This window comes from Phalacrocorax carbo, chromosome Z (assembly GCF_963921805.1).
Source record: "Phalacrocorax carbo chromosome Z, bPhaCar2.1, whole genome shotgun sequence".
Lineage (NCBI taxonomy): Eukaryota > Metazoa > Chordata > Aves > Suliformes > Phalacrocoracidae > Phalacrocorax > Phalacrocorax carbo.
In genome coordinates, this window is record NC_087548.1 from 71,204,575 (window position 1) to 71,221,878 (window position 17,304).

The following is a 17,304-nucleotide window of genomic DNA, read 5'->3' on the forward strand; positions in this document are numbered from 1 at the left end:
TTTTAAATAGAATGCTGAGCAGAAGAATTACCCCCTCTCGACAGAAGTGCCACTTTGAGCTGTATATTCAAGGTGGAAAATTGGCCCTTTTGAAAAATAAAATCAACAGCCTTCCCAGGACCTAAAACGGGGGAGTGAATATTCTTCTCTTCAGCATTTATTTAACAAGCTGAACCCCAAGGCCGTGCATTTTAATGTATTGTATTTCTTTAGTAGGGAGAGAGAAAACGGTGAATCACCCTTTGCTGTGAGTGAAACCCTGCTACGAGATGTGGGTGGTGGTTGTAAAAAGAAAAGTACCAGCATTTCCTTATAGGCACCTTCTGAGGACGGAAGCCATTTGTAAATACTGCAAAAGACTGCCCATTTTTACCAGCTCTTGTTCGCCTACTAGGGACAGTAGAAAAATTCCATTTGTGGGGAAGAGCCCAAACACAATGATTTTCTGTGCAGATGGTTAGGCAATGAACAACTGGACTTGCCAGAAAAGTGTGGGTGATGTTGTGTTTCAAAGAAGTGATGGTGCAGGTCCCCAGATTTTGTGTTGTGTTACATAGGCCTCATCTATCTTGATTTTGCAAATCCAGCAGAAGTCATGAAAGCACTAGCAATCAGCAGTCTGATGGCTAAAGCCATAATTTTACAACAGCTTAAACACAATTTTCATGATTATGTAGCATTGTGTTTAATGAAAACTTAAGCATGTACATAAACACTTGCAGAATTGGGATATATTTGGCTTAATGGCAGCTGGAGAAGTGACAGTGGAGAAAAGTTAAATTTCCTAAACATCTATACGTAACACAGCAGCAGGCACATGCTGGTCTTTCTCCATCATATACGATAGCTTGGTATCTTGTGCAAGGTAACAGTCATAAAAGATAATACAATGCCTTAAAATGTAATTGACAAATAACATTTAATTTTTTTTTCTGAAAAACTAATATTATGATTTTTTATCCAAAATAACCAGTTCTGACTTACTTGGCTTCCTTTGGCTGTAGGTGTAGTTAAATGTGAAGGTACCATTGATTTTAGTGAGTTATGTGTAAATTTTGGCATTGACATTTCAATACCAAAACATCAATATTCAATTTGGAGTTAGCAATAAGTCACTGCCAGAGAGAATAGACTAATATGTCCTTATGATTATGTTCTTGTGTGGAGTAATGAGATGTTTTTAATCAGCCAAAAGGGCAGGTTCAGAGTTACAATTTGATCATTCTATTTTTAAACAGGTTTGGGGAATTGTTGTGAAGTAAATTGTCTTTCATTCTGTCTTTTGTCTTTCTTCTTCTGAAAAGATTTATTACCACATATTTAACTTGTTTCCGTAACATTCTTATTGTAATTTAGAATGCATAGAGCATCACATTTGTGGATTTGCATGAGCTGATGCTGTGAAAGTTTTCTCTATACTTCTGACTTCACATTAGGGTACTAACAAAAAACATCCCAAACCCCTGAGTAGTTTTTAGGCATCTCAAGAATGTTTCTTTCTTTGCTGATCTAGATAATACCACCTGCTAATTTAAGGCACTGAGCCGCTATATGCATAATGGCTTTTTCTATTTCAGAAATATTAAAAAAAAAAAAGGAAGGGGTTATTTCAGTGTCACCACAAATGTCCATACATATGTATTTCTTTTCTAAAGAGAAAATATCCCAGTAGTCCATAAGCTTAAATTTTCCATGTGAGAAAAAATATATTTTTTACTTAGGACATCCAAAATAAAATAAAATTAGATTAAAGGCAGTGTCCTCTAATCTAATAGCCCAGTTGTTTTTATATACTAGGGGCCTGATTCTGATTTAAGGTCATTTTTCTTCCTGTGCAAATATGAACTCTCCCTAGCACTGGGATGTGGAAATTCTATCTAAGCATTTCATATAGTCCCTTTACTGGTCAGTAAATGCTGTTTGGACCAGAAATCCTCTATGTGTATTTAAGACAGTGGCTGATGAACTGCTCTGTTTTTTCTACTACAAATAGCCATCCTGGAGAGAACAACATTGTGATGGTGCTAAAGTGCTGTGCTTTTATTTTGGGTATCTGCAGTCAATAGCCTTGTATTCATTCAAATGAGTACAAGCAATATGAAGATTTTGCACGCCCTGACATTGGCTGTTGCCGATGATGTGTTTCTATGTCCACATTAACTCGGTTTACTTCCCCAGATGGACAACAGTGCTGTAAGAACTGATTTTTACTAATGCAGCTATCCTCAGTTTCAGCCTACCAGGGTTGGAGATATGTTTTATGTCATCAGATATAGCCAAACTTCATGTAAGTGCAGTATTTGTCTAGAAATAATTCACAGTTATTTCTACTGTCTTCTATATTAAGTTCAGTTGCTTGTGCTTAAACATCTGTATGATTAACAAGTTTAACAAGGACAAGTGACACATTTTACACCTGGGACACGGCACCCCTGGATGTTCATACTGACTGGGGAATGAGAGGCTGGAGACCAGCCCTGCAGAGAGGGACCTGGGGGCTCTGGTCAACGGCAAGTTGAACATGAGCCAACAGCGTGCCCTGGCAGCCAAGAGGGCCAACCGTGCCCTGGGGTGCATCAGGCCTTGCATTGCCGCTGGGCGAGGGAGGGGATTGTCCCGCCCTGCTCTGCGCTGGGGCGGCCTCACCTCCAGTGCTGTGGGCAGTGTTGGGTGCCACAGTAAATTGGGGGTATAAAGCTACTGGAGAGTGTCCAGAGGAGGGCCACAAAGCTGGTGAAGGGTTTAGAGGAGAAACCATATGAGGAGCGACTAAAGTCACTTGGCTTGTTCAGCCTGGAGGAGGCTGAGGGCAGCCCTCATGGCGGTCTGCAGCTTCCTCACAAGGGGAGGAGGAGGGGCAGGCGCTGATCTCTCCTCTCTGGGGACCAGTGACAGGACCCGAGGGAATGGCAGGAAGGTGTGCCGGGGGGATTAGGCTGGGTATTAGGAAAAGGTTCTTCACCCTGAGGGTGGTGGAGCCCTGGAAGAGGCTCCCCAGGGAGGCATCACGGCACCAGCCTGGCGATATTCAAGAAGCACTTGGACAATGCCCTCAGACATAAGGTGTGATTCTGGGGTTGTCCTGTGCAGGGACAGGAGTTGGACTCGATGATCCATATCAGTCCCTCCCAACTCAGGACATTCCATGATTTTATGACATTTTTTGAGTAGTTTCTCCGAATTTGATGGACCTGTATATTGAGGAAAAAATCCATCTCCTAGAGAAGAAAACCAAAAACTTTCAGACGATTGTATTTTTTGTCTGCTCTTTAATCTATGAATCTAGATTTTATAAAGCACCTGTCCAGGGTTTTGGTAGTATAATTAATTAAGGTTACTCAGATCTCTCAGTATTATCAGGCTGGCCTGCCTGGAAATAAGTAAAATCTGTCATAACTGCTATGCTTTCAAGACCAGCAGCCACTGTTCTTCAGACTGAAATGGAAAATTTGAATAATTGTGTTTAAACAACTAGAAACATATACAACATGGTATGTAAATAAAAAGAGTAGATCCCCTCAGGTTTAAACTGTTTCTTTTAATCCATGTGCTTGACTCCTCTCTGATGATTCAATCTAGTACCTTCAAAAGTAACAGGTGGCTTCAGGTGCTCAGATTATACAGCCTGAAGGAATCTGATTTTCAGTAAGTTCTGACCACTCCTTTTATGAAAATCCAGCTTATTCTAGATTCAAAACGCACACCCATATAATCACTTAGAGAAATCTGGGCTTACACTGGAGCTGCAAGACCTGCTGATTCTTAAAACTTCCAGAATAAATTAAAATAATTGATTTCAGTCTATTGGAGTTTTATCTTGAGCTGTTTTGTATGCCATGGTCTGCATATATTTCTTTGAGTTATAACTGGACTTTGAATAAGTGTTAGGAATTACTTGGAAGTTCTTAAGTTTACTGAATATCAGCCTTTATTTTCCTAATGAAGTTCGGAAATAAATTGTGGAGTAGGGACGGTAGGCATCAACGATCCAATATAATGAATAGATGTTTAAAACTGATGCACAGGGAACAAGACCTTCATTTAGAGAGAAGTGTGCTTCATTCAGTAAAGACACTCCAGTTTCTTCCCTGGCCTCCCTCAACCATCAGGTGGTGTTTACATTTAAAGTGGACCAGAATTACTGTTTGGAAATTATGAACCTTTCCTAAGTATTCTTTGAAAAGTAAGAAAATCGACCAGAGCTGAACAAAATCTTAAAGAAACCATCTGCAGGAAAGTGAAGTTACAATTCACAAATAAAAAGGGATTTTTTGTGTTATAAAGTTTTGTTATACAGCTACTCTGCAGCCACTTCCTGTTTTTTGCAGAAGGTAAAGGCACCTTAAGAAAAGCTAGAAGATATGTTGTCTCCTTTTAGTAGCAATGCCAATATGCTTCCACCTTCTGTCACAAGCAATGCACAATTTTGGATTGTACATATTCCTTGAAATAATGGATTCAGTCCTTCCTTGACTTTCCTTCATGCCTCACTCACAACTCTACTGTGCATCCTTAAATCTTTCCATTTTGCGTTTCAGCATTGCAGCCTGATCTTTGGTATGGAATTCTGCAATGAGAGCGCATCGTAGTAAAATACTGGCCTGCATTTCATTAATCAGAAAGTATATGAGCAGGAAAAAAAGGAATAACTTTGTGTGCTATTACTGTCAATACAAGGGTGACACTTGAGCTACAGTAATAATAAAAGGTAAAAGGAGACTTTATCAAGATGTAACTATCCAAAACTGAACTGAGTGGGTCAGTTTATTTTGCTGTTGGAAGAATTTGCATGCCAAAAAGTGTTCTTCAGTTCCTGACTGACAAATAAAGAAACATTAAATATCTGTTATATAACAGCAGCCTCCTGTTATGCAGATTTTTAATAAATATATAGGTGATTGCAGTTTAACACCTTGAATCTTTTTACATAATCTCTATTTTTTAATGCAGTTGTGGTTTCTGGTATATGTTGTTAGTAACACTAGAAATTGTATAGAAGATTTTGACATGAATGTTAAGTCTCATTTTTGAATAACAAGTTTCAGAGCTTTATTACATCCTTGTTTACTGCCTCACTGTGAATTAAGTCATCCTTAGACTAGAAGATCATTCTCAAACTCGCTATACATTTAAGTTTAATCATGCAGGCCACTGCATTCTGCATCGTTTTACTCCTGTGCACAGAAAGACTTTCTGCCAGCCAGGGGATGTCGATGCAGGTGAGACCTCAGGCCTGAAAGTCCAGGAACTGCAGGATGTTGAAAAACTATGGTCAAGTGCTTGATGATGAGGAGCCCTGCCAGCTCCCTGGGAGAGCCCTGTCTCAAATCCATTAAAAAGCCCTTGAGTGTGCAAGGAAGAACAGGTCACCCAGCCATGTGAATGAGAACAACTATAGGGCAATAGAACTTCAAAGTAATATAATTTGACATGTCTAGAGAAAGCACTCAAGTGAAGAGGCCATGTAGCACAGTGTGTGCGCTGTCCTGGAATACAGAAAAGGACCTATGGGTACCCCAAAGGTAGAAAGGTATTTTTCTGCAAATAGGTCTTCTAAAGTGGTTTATGTCACTGTAAATATTACTAACAATATCACAAGAGGAAACTCTGCTGTCATCACATTCTTAAAGACGAAAGCATGAAGGATGAGGAGAATATGGAATAATAAAAAATATAACACTTCAGTAGAATATGAATATTTTAATTCCAAATCTGGAGGTAAAGAAGCAGCATGCTCCTGTCTTAATATGTAAATAGCAGGCTAAGAAAAAGAATGGTTTTACAAATTTCCCAGAGGGTCATCAAGATTTCATCAAGATTACTCTTGAATTCTTTAATTTGCTCAGGTAGAGCTGCTGTACTGAGTCTGGCGTTCTGTCTCTGAAGCATACTGATACTGCTTCAGAGGCCGTTACTTGAACTCTCTCACTGCAGTCAGTACGCAGAATAAACCTGTGCAAAATGCATTTTTTTCCCCACACATAGCTGTTCCTGTCTGTGCAAATATGGGCATAGATTTGGAACCTCTCTGGAATCATTCCCCTCCAAAATCTGGCCTTCTAATGGGGAAAATTATTTGGAAATAATTACACAAAATTGGAGCAGTTTTAATTGGAAGATTTAAAGTAGCTGCTAGTCACCTTCATCTACTACAAGAAAAGGAAAGCTCTCTCGTACCGTTTACTCAAATGTATTCACTCTAAAAATATTCCTATAAATTAAGCAGAAAGCAGCCACCATTTCAGTTTCTTGATGTCTTGTCAGACAAGAAGATCAGTGCCTCAGTCAGACATAAAGGTTGATTCAGAAGAGGGAGGGAATGGAGGAAAGGGAATGAACCAAGAACTGTATGATTCTAGTTTTAGTTTTATTTTGCATGTTAGAAGAACTGTGATGCTTTTCAGAATCAAAGACCCAGCATTATGAGACAAAGTAGGCTATTTCTGCAGTATTCATACATACATAAAAATGTGCCGTTCCTAATGCATTCCTTATAGCTCTGATTCTCATCAAGGTCAAATTCGTATCATTTGGCATGAAAATTAAGAGTCATATCCTAAGCTAATGTAACTTATTATATCACTGGAGTTATACTAATTTACAAAAAATTATTATAGCCCTTAGACCTGTTTTGGAAATTCTACTCGCTCTACCATGAAGCTCTTGGGAGAAATAACTTCAAAACATTTTTAATGAAAAGTTGATGGAAATTGCTGAGTTTATTCATTTGGACACATTCAAAATAAAGATGTTCATGATTTATTTTCCAGTACATGTTCTTAACTTGGTTTTTGTTCTACCTAAAAAAATACCAGATACTGAAATTTCTGACAAGATTGTTACATGCAGTAACAGCAATTAAAGCAGTGTGCCTTCAGATGGTATCCAGGAGCCAAAAATGTATCTATTTTAGTTTCAGTTATGAAATATTAGGATCACCTACACTGTGTTAGCAAATCAGTAATTATTTAAGAAATGTTATGAAGAGAGAGAAGAATAAAAGGGACAGCTATGTTGTTCCTACTTAAAAATGGATATTTACAATATCCGTAGAATGCTAACAGCTACTCAAATCTTTAAAAAAATTAAACAAAAAAAATTAAACAAAATTAACCAAATTTGTTCATCTTCATGCAAGAACCCTAGTGTGCTTACAACTGTAGGTACTAGAGGAAAGTGAGAAGCCACACTTTAGAAGTCTGGAAGCACCTTATGCCTGTATGTTTCTTTACAACTCCAGCACAGTTTTCAAATATTTGCTGGTATTTTTCAATAGTTATGGTGTTTGCACTGAATGTTTTCTTTTAGAATGATAAATTAAGGCAAGTCAGATGACTAGATCCTGTCAGCACCAGAGCGTCTTGGTAGTACTAACATAATTTCAAATACCCAAACCAATAAATTTACTGAGCCAATAAACTTACAGGTATGGCCAGGCATTCCTGAAACCATGCTTATTTTATGCACTGCCTAACTGTTGTTTTCATACTTCTCCAAACTCATAAACAGAGTAAGTATAGTTTGAATATTTTTGGTTTCTTTGCCCACTTGTGTTTGGAAAACTCTCTCACTTTTAGGGAGGATTTGTTATTAACGAAGAGCTTTTCTCAATTCTTCTCAAAATATTATAATTGTTCACATCCAGATTTATCTGCCTAGCTACTTGCCTGTGGTAATTCCAGAGTGTTCCTTTTCTTTTACTTTTCCTTTTTTCATAAGCTACCCCTTAGCATCATGTAGCTCTTCAAAATTAGGCAGCACCACTCCTGGGAAGCAGGGCTACTTGTTATAAAAAGAGAATTGTGGCATTTGCAGTTTTATTCAGAATTTTTCAAGGAACCTATGGTAGCTGAAACAGGAATTGGACCCATGGTGTACACTGTAATCATGGATGTATGCAATGCAATGGTAACATGATAGAGAACAGCAAAACCCAACCCAAGGTGAGTGAGATTGTGCCTCTTATGTTTGGACAACCCAGGGAAAAAAATGCTTTTAGCACAGCTGTGTGGATGGGCTAAAGAATAACATTTAAGCTGCATAACATCCCAAAAGGTGAAAATCATGCCGGTGAAGGTGAAAGTGATCAGAGTTTTGAAAGCAGAGGTAATAGAGTATATATAGGAAATGAGAATTAAGTTGTAGTATAAAAGAAGTGCCAGTGGGGTTCCAGTAAGAGTCAATTTTGACAAAACTGACCAAGATGACAGATAGATGAACCTGAAGAGAGGGAAGAGTAAATCTCCCAGGGGAAAAATTACTTTTGAACTTTGAGTGGAAACCATTCTAATTAATGCACCTGATCCATTTCAGTTAAGATTCTGGTCCTGAGTACTCAAAATTCCTTAACATTTTTTGTACTGTGTAGCTGTGAAGGCTACTCCATACTCTGGGTGTGAGGAGCTTACACTTTGTAAGTTGTAAATTATGTAATGTGATAATACTCCAGCTTCATTTAACCATATTATAGAGCTCCTCAGCTCTGCTGAGCATGTTAATTGCAGGAATTAATTTTACCAAGATGGTATTCAATGTGCAAAAATAAAATAGAATCCAACGTTTATTGTTGCTGTAGTCAGCAAAACGTATATTTTCTGAGTACCAGCAGGTAGAAGGATAGTGGTTAGCAGGACTGCAACCTGTGGAGAACGACAAATTTTCTGGGTCACTAAATAGACATCTTGCTCAGTTCAACTACAATAGCAATTGAATGTTAGAAGATTTATGGTGACAGTGGATTGGGGATACTAGTTCACTACATAAAAAGGACAGACTTCTTTCCTCTAAACACAGTTTTTGGTAGTCAGGAAGGCTTTACTCTTCTGTTATCAACTGACCAGATTCTGGGATGTTCACCTGCTGTTTTCAGCTTTGGCCTTGAGTTCTTCTTTCCTTCAGTAAGCAGGCAAACTCAGAGAGCTGTCCGTGCATCTGTCAGGCGGAGGGGTGCTCCAAGGGCTGTCACCTTCCATCTTTCATTTCTTTCCCTTCAGTTACATAAATAATAACTATTTCAGCCCTGTCACTCCAGGATTATGTGAACCTGTGGATAAAACTGGAATTTTTCTGAGAGCTACTGAGGGCAACACTGGGCGCTGCAAGCTCTCAGGCATTAGTTTTTTCCCTCTTGGGCCATGAATGGTCCCCTTGACTTTCAAAGCAGCTGTGAGACAAGTTGAAGTCCACTGAAGGACTCTGACATAGTGCTGCTTCTGCCCCACTGGGGTCTGGATGGAGGGGTGGCATTGCCTCTCCACTTGTGCTCCTGTGCAACTCACCTCAGAGCTAGACATGGAAGGTTGGTGCTGTATCTGTGAGCAAATGAGTGCCAGCCAATTGTGAGTTCTGGCTCCAAAAGTGCCCGTACGGACTGGTGTGAGCCTCGCCATAAGGACCAAAGAGGAAAATCATCCTAGTTAAAGTGCAATTTCATCTATCAGAGAAAGGTCTTTTCCTATTCAATCAGATTAAGATTTCATTTTCAAAATGCTGTCTTACTCTGGAGGTTGCTGCAAAAAGAGAAAGGCTGGGTATTTCAAAGGAAAACCCACATACACAGTTTTGCTGTTCTTTCTTTAGGACACTCTCTAGTGCCCTAATTCAAGTACCATGCTTACCGTAAACAAGCTTCTAATAGTATATTTCAGGTTAAAATGCTGGGCTTTTTATCTTAACTCTCAAATTAGCATTTTGATTTAAAAACAAAGCTCTCAGTATACTTGATAAGAACAAAAAGTTGCTGGAATCAGAAGAAATGATCTGTGATTTCTCAAATACAAGTATTTAGCAGAGGAATGGATTTTGAGTGAATACCTGAGGGAAAGTAGTACTTAGATAATTTTGCCTTTGAAGACACTGTTTTACTGAAGCCTTTTAAAGTAAGCACATCATATCTTTGAATATATTGTATGTTTTCGACTAATTTATCTGGTTTTTGAGATAATTCTCACATCTTAAGTGTATACAACAATAATGTTAAACACAAGTATACCTGAATAGTTTTTGATTAACAAAATGCACCTGGGTGTGTGTCTGCATTCCATGCATGTAGGTTTACATTCAGCTGAAACTGAGACTGCTGAGAAGGAAAGGTTTTCTATCTTTGTAGCCATACTTATAAGGACACGCAGGACTAAGGAGGTATAGGGCTTTTATGAGTCTTCTGGCTGTGTCCTATGTGCTGATGGGAAACACGGCTGTGAGAATATAACATCCCTCATAGTCCTGAATAAACTATGGTTGTTACATTTATTAAAAGTTAAACAAACTAAAGTTATAGTGTTCCAAAATGCTAATCCTCAGGGGGTAAAAAATGAAGTCTTTTATATATGAGGCTTATTTTTTTGTTTAGTATTTTACTGGCATTAATTCTTTAAATATTAAAGTATTTTTGTTCATTTCCCAGCTGTTCCTCCACTTTCTCCACCCTTGTCACACACTTTTAGAGTTTTTATTGCAATAGTTTCTTCTGGCATTTCTTTCTCTAAATGATAAAAAAAAGCATTTAAAAGAGATCTTTCAAATATTCAAGAATATTTGAAAGTATTTTGAGGAGAGCCTTTAATCAAGTATCAGTGATCATTTCTAGCTAACAAGCGAGCTGTGTTGAACTGCAGAAGACAGTTCTGCACAGTTCTGGAATGGGTACAAAGGGCAATCTATTTTCTTTGTAGTGTTTTTGCTTCCCTTCTTCTTCCAGGTAATAGAAGGTGTTTCTTCTTTGACCTTCATCCTTCATTAATGTATAATTTTGCATAAATCTTCAGGAACACTTCTTGGACCTTTTGCTGCTCTGCATCTGACTAGCAACATTATACAATGCCAGCATATTATAATTGGCAAAAGTTTGAACCCAGTATGAGGGCCAAAAAGAAAAGATCGTTGTTGGTGCCAAATTAGCAAAGGTTTAATTTTTTATTAACTCATCTGGAAAGCCAGTCACTTGCACGTATCATCTAGTTTACCTGGTGATTGTTAGCAGCAGAGTTGGTCAGCACTGCCATGAACTTCATTCAAACCCTGCCAATGCCTCCTCTTTAAAAAGGGTTTCTACATTTACATTGACCATAACCTCAAAATAATAGAGAAATGTGGCTTTCTCTTTTTGCTGGTATATGGGAACTTGTTTCTTTCAAAGGCAAACATTAACAACATTGTAGTGCTAAACATTATGTGGTCTATTTCACTGTGCAATCACAAACTACTTTTTCTGTGCTTCATTCTCTTTTGGTACACAGCTAGGACAAAATTAAGTTAAAAAGAGTACTTTAAAGGTAGTTGCCCTGCCTTAATTTGATGTTTCAGTTTGAAACCTGATTTCACTGTCATCCAATCAATATAAGGGCATAGGGAAAGAACATGGTTTTGCGTGTTTGTATGTTCAGTAATTCATAAACCAGAATCATTAATATTCTTGGAGTTCAAAACAGAAGCATAAATCATTCCTTTATAAAATGAGGTATTGTGCTTCTAGTGTTCATCTGAAGAATAATTTGCAAATCAGGAACTAATGCATATATTTTAGAGGTCAGAGACAGATAAGTGAAGTTCAAGCCTTTGTGCAAATAATTATATATCTGCCAAGTCATCATCAGAAAATCTAATTTACCATTTTATAAACTTTTGAAGACTTTTTAAATTATTTGTGATTCTTTCTGTTTCTTTTCCTGCTTCACAAATATCAGAATACAATTGCCACAGCTGTAGTTTGGATCATGTTACCATCATAGATCATATGATGCCTTTCTTGATGCTTGGGAAGTACTCACAAAATGCTGATCTGCAAACAGGACATTTATTATGTACATAGTCCTTGAACCTTGCTATTTTTTGCCTTTTTTTTTGTTTGTCTTTAAGTGCCATGCACCTATGCCAAGTGCAGACAGAGCACAAGTAAAGGCAAAGGTTATTTAAGAGCTTTAATGTACTCATTTTAGAGATAAATTCTTTTCTCTAAAAACAAGCATTCTTTCTTTTGTGACCGGTGTTAAATAATTATGCAATAATTGTCCCTCTGTAAAATCATGTTGGAGGTGTCGCATTGATATTTTTTATGGTGGTATAAAAATCAAACAAGGTCAGCAATAGAACTATCAAAATAAAAGCTCTTTAAGTTTTCTGACAATGCCAGAGAAGAATGGTCCAGCAGGTAATTGGTTTAAGCCAAAATAAGTAGATGATAGTTAAAAAGTGAATCTCCAGAAAAAAAAAAATTCAGTTTTGAGCACTTTTTTCTTCTAAAAATAAAACTGCAAGAGACTTCAAACACAAATCAAAATGCATAGTTGAAAATAACCCTCAAATTATAATTTCTTTCCCCTGTTTGCTTTGTATCTGACAGAAGCATCTGGCAAAACCAAAAATTAATTAATAAAAGATCACTAAAATTTAAAAAGTTTTTTAATTGAAAATATGACCAAAAAAACCCCCAAGTTCTGTTCCTTCATGTGATTAAATTTAGACCAATTTATGTCACAGTCAAACAAAATCAGCTTTCTTCTGTTTGTTTTGTTATGGGTAATTAACATGTATTAGTTTAGCCTAAGGTAAAAATACATCTTACCTCCACTTCCAAAGGGAAAATTATTGTAAGTTATCTTTCTCAGTTTTTTTGTTATTTTTATGAATATTTATTAAAAAGAGGAGGAAAAAAATAATAACTATGATGCTTAGAAATTTAAGTATACATGAAATTCTGGTTGCTAATCTTAAAAAGAAAGCAGTTGTTGTAGATTGATCAGATACACTGGGCTTCTGTACCTCTTTTACTTGACAAAGAGGCATTTGGGGGGCTGTGGGAGATGTTGATACGTTGTATAGAGAGTGCCAACAGGAATAAGTAACCACTTCCTCTCAGAAGAATACAGGCAACCAAAGAAATACTCAGGAGGAAAGATGAAAGCTCCAAAGGGAATATTTTCACAGAATGCAAAATTTATAGAACTAATCATTCCTGGAGGGCAATTGCAAAGGGCAATCTATAACTAGGTTGAAGAACATATCAGGAAAGTGGACTGGAGCAGAAGCTTTTTTATGTCATCAAAGTAATGTAGCATCTGACCTGGAAAACACATCAATTTCTGTTTGCTAATAGTGTTTGTAGGGGAACATAGCAAGTCTCCTATACTCACCTGTGGGGTTTTGCTACTGCTCCCCAACAGAGGCATAATTCCTCAATAGTCACTCAGTTTTACCCGACAGTGGATCCACAGCTGAAGTGCTAGGAAGCATTTTGTTTTGAGTTTTTCTGTTTGTTTTTGAGATGTCCTCATAGCAATATCTTCTATAAACTAAAGCCCCAACTGTATTTCAATAATATATTCTGCCAAGGGTCATATTCACAGAAGAAGTAGTATTGATAGTAGATATACAGATTAGAAATAAAGGAATAATTGTTTTTGCATTTTTAAATTACTGTTTAAATGTAAAGCTTAAATATGTTTGCCATGTAGATAATTATTTCTCTAACTCCACTAAAATGCTGACAAGGTTGTACTTACAGATGCAGTAAAATTTTAAAATTAAGAACAAATTAATAACTTGTCACTTCAAGGTCAGTGCTGAAATAAGAATATGCAGTAATTTTAGCTAAATTCCTTTCACCCACCTTTCCTTTCATATAGTCAAATTAAGTCAAATAATACTTCGAAGTGTTACTTTAAGAATGGCCTGTACTTCTAGGGACATAATTTCCCAAATGTCTGAAGTTTATGGGAATACTTTTAACCAATCAATCAAGTTAGCATAAAATTGATTCCCACCTATCTGGTTTGCACTCCCACTTTGCAAAATTTTGCTTTTATTTATTTGTGTTTAAAAATATTACAGATCTTTTTTTATTACTAACTTGATCAAATCAGCTTGCACTGACACACTTTTCAGCCATAAATCACCAAACAAATCTTATTTGACCTTGCCTAGTCAAAACAGGTTGGAGAACTGGATTTTGTAATTATACTCATCTAAAGTTGCATGAATGATAACAAAGTAGTGATGAAAGATAAACGAATGTACATAATTTGTCTTCCTCTGGGCTCCAAAGAAGAGATTACTGACAAAGAATACCTGGCTTAAAAGTTGCTAGGGTTCACACAGCTTTAGTGAAGATTAATTCCGGCATAATTCCGTACATAATTTGGGCTCAGATCTGTGCTTGTCTGTTACATCTTCACATTAACCAAACTAAATTTCAACTTTCAGGTGACAGAAGACAGCTACTCAGGAAGCCCAAGTCCTCTTCTTGTCTGACGCAGACATCTAGCAGGGTGACCCTCTGCAAAGGGGGATAAGGAGAGAAACTGCAGAGCACAGTCTCCCAGAACAGTCTTCCTTGGCTGTTTTTGTTTGTTTGCATATTTGGTTTCTGCATCAGGTCAGAAAAGGGTGCATTCAGTTTTCTATTGCGGGTAAGGGCGGACTGGGGATGGCATCCCAAATCTGACATTTGTTTCCCACAGCTGCAGAGCTGGCACATACTACACATATTGCACTCTATTGCTCATTGAGAGCAAACACAGGATTGGGTAATTTTTTTCCTTAATTAGATCTTAGGCATGGATTTTGGGCATGGTTCTAAACCATGAGCTATCCACAAATGGCAGAGCAAAAGAAATTTTTCTTCAAAATTGGGAATGTCCAGATGGGAAATCAATCAACACATAGAAGTGAATGTCATCATCTTTTTGAGTGACTTTTGTTTATCATTGCTTCAACAACCAGTGTATGTTCCTCCAGGCAGGAAGAACTGAATATGTGGCTTGGCAGTGTCTACATATTTAGCTATTGCAGCAGCCTGATTGATTGGGTCCACAGTACCTCTGTTCAAATGCTGAGCAGTTCAAAAAAAAGGAGCAGCTTACAGGAACCAGGGCAGAGGCAAGGAAGGGTGTTATGGCCTGGGGATTTCATGTCTGCGTGCAAGCACAAGTGATTGCTTTGCAACACTGCTGTGCAATTCCAGTAACACTGTATGGCAGCCAAGGTGGCTGCTTCCCTAGGGGGTTTAGAGGAGGGAGGGTTGCAGCCATTTCTTGTCACCTTGGAATGCATAATTTTAGACTGTCTTGCTAATAAATGAAGTGGGTCAGGTGTGGCTAAAGGCAGCAGGACTTACCCTTCAGGCATTATTTCAGTCTGAAAACTTTGGGGATCCAATATCTGATTTTATTTGTGTGTTCAGTTTTGTAATATGATTATCTGTATTCAATGATGTTTGGCTGTGAAGTAGTTCTAGTTGTTACTAAGTGGTTGGTAGAACTGACTTTTGCATTCAGGACTTTTCTTTCTAGCAAGACAGAATTTTCTAGGCCATAATTGTTCAGATAGAAAGATTTTTTTCTTTTTTAAATGAGGTGAAAGGAAGTTTTCTAAGAGTGCGTATCAGGCTGCTGAAAAAAACATTTACAACCCCCAAGTCCTAATTCAGCTCTCTATTTAGGTAGTTAAACAACATAAACATCTTCTGGAAAGATACCTTCTGCCCAGGAAGGAAGCTAAATCATAGAATCATAGAATGGTTTGGGTTGGAAAGAACCTTCAAACATCATTTAGTCCAACCCTACTGCCATGGAAAGGGACATCTTTCAGTAGACCAGGTTGCTCAAGGCCCCTTCCATCCTGACTTTGAACACTTCCAATGATGGGGCCTCCACAACCTCTCTGGGCAACCTGTTCCAGTGTCTCACCACCCTCATCATAAAAAAAATGTCTTATGATGAATCTACCTTCTTCTAGTTTAAAAACTTTGCCCCTTGTCTTGTCACGAGAGGCCTTGGTAAAAAAATGTCTCTCATACAATCACTGTTTAAGTATTGAAAGGCTGCATTAAGATATCCCTGGAACCTTCTCTTCTCCAGGCTGAACAATGCCAACTCTCTCAGCCTTTTTTCATAGGAGAGGTGTTCCAGCCCTCTGATCATTTGTGGATCATGGAGGATCATTTTCATGGTTCTCTACTGGAACTGTTGTAACAGGTCCATATCTTTATTGTGCTGGTTACACCAGAGTTGGACACAGCACTCCAGGCAGGGTCTCATGAGAGCGGAGTAGATGGGGAGAATTTACCTCCCTCGACCTGCCAGCAATGCTTCTTTTCTGCAGCCCAGGATATGACTGGTTTTCTGGACTGCAAGCATACATTGATGGCTCATGTCCAATTTTTCATCCACCCTTCATCCACCTTCTCTGCAGGGCTGCTCTCAATCCATTCATCGCCCATTCTGAACTGATACTGGGGATTGCCCCGACAGAAATGCAGGATGTTGCACTTTGCATTGTTGAACTTCACGAGGTTTACATGGGCTCACTCCTCAAGTCTGTCAAGGCCCCTCTGGATGACATCCCTTCCCTCTAGTGAATCAGCTGCAGCACTCAACTTGGTTTCATCCACAAACTTCCTGAAGGTGTGCTCAGTCCCACTATGTCAGTGGTAAAGATAATAAATAGTATTGGTCCCAGTACAGACCCTTGAGGGACATCACTCATTACTGGTTTCCACTTAGACATTGAGACATTGACTCTTTGGATGTGGCCATCCAGGAAGTTCCTTATGCATCTAACAGTACATCCATCAAACCCTATCTCTCCAATTTAGCAGCAAGAATGTTGTGGTGGACCATATCAAAGGCCTTACAGAGGTCCAAATAGATGACATCCCCAGCTCTTCCCTTGTCCGCTGAAACAATCACTCCATTGCAGAAGGCCACTGGATTAGTCAGGCATGACTTGGCCTTAGTGAAGCCATTTTGGCTGTGTCTAATCACTTCCCTGTATTCCATATGCTTCTACATAAGTTCCAGGACAATCTGCACCTTACCAGGCACTGAGCTGAGGCTGACTGCTTGGTAGTTCCCAGGGTCCTCCTCATTACCCTCTTATTAATTACTTATTATTATGTCAGAAGATATTTTAGTTTTGAAATGTAGTCAGAAATGTAAAGGTGATTTGCATAACCAGGGAACAGAAAATGGTATAACAAGTCTTAACTTATTCTAAAATAACTGTTCTAAGCTAATAGCTTGTTTTCCATGATTCCATGCAACTAGATATGAAAAAAAGCTAAGGAAAACCTGTGACTGAGGTCAGAATTTTCAGATAAGAATATTTCATTTACAAAATACATATCCAGTAAACTTATATAGAGCAGTAACCACTGGATAACATACTAATTACTAATAATTTAAGACAATATGTCATTGATGGTAATAGCATTATTTCTCGTGAAGCTATGTCATGGATCTTAATTTTGTTGTCGGCATTGTCTTTTGTATGCTCTTTAGTTACTGATGAAAACACTTGTAGCTCTTA

The 17,304-nt window shown here is 38.0% G+C and overlaps 1 protein-coding gene across 1 annotated transcript in view; it reads left to right on the forward strand.

Moving 5' to 3' along the window:
* Positions 1-17,304, forward strand: part of LINGO2 (leucine rich repeat and Ig domain containing 2) — a 538,957-nt gene that overhangs the window by 207,365 nt on the left and 314,288 nt on the right. The gene's annotated exons all lie outside the window — the stretch shown is intronic.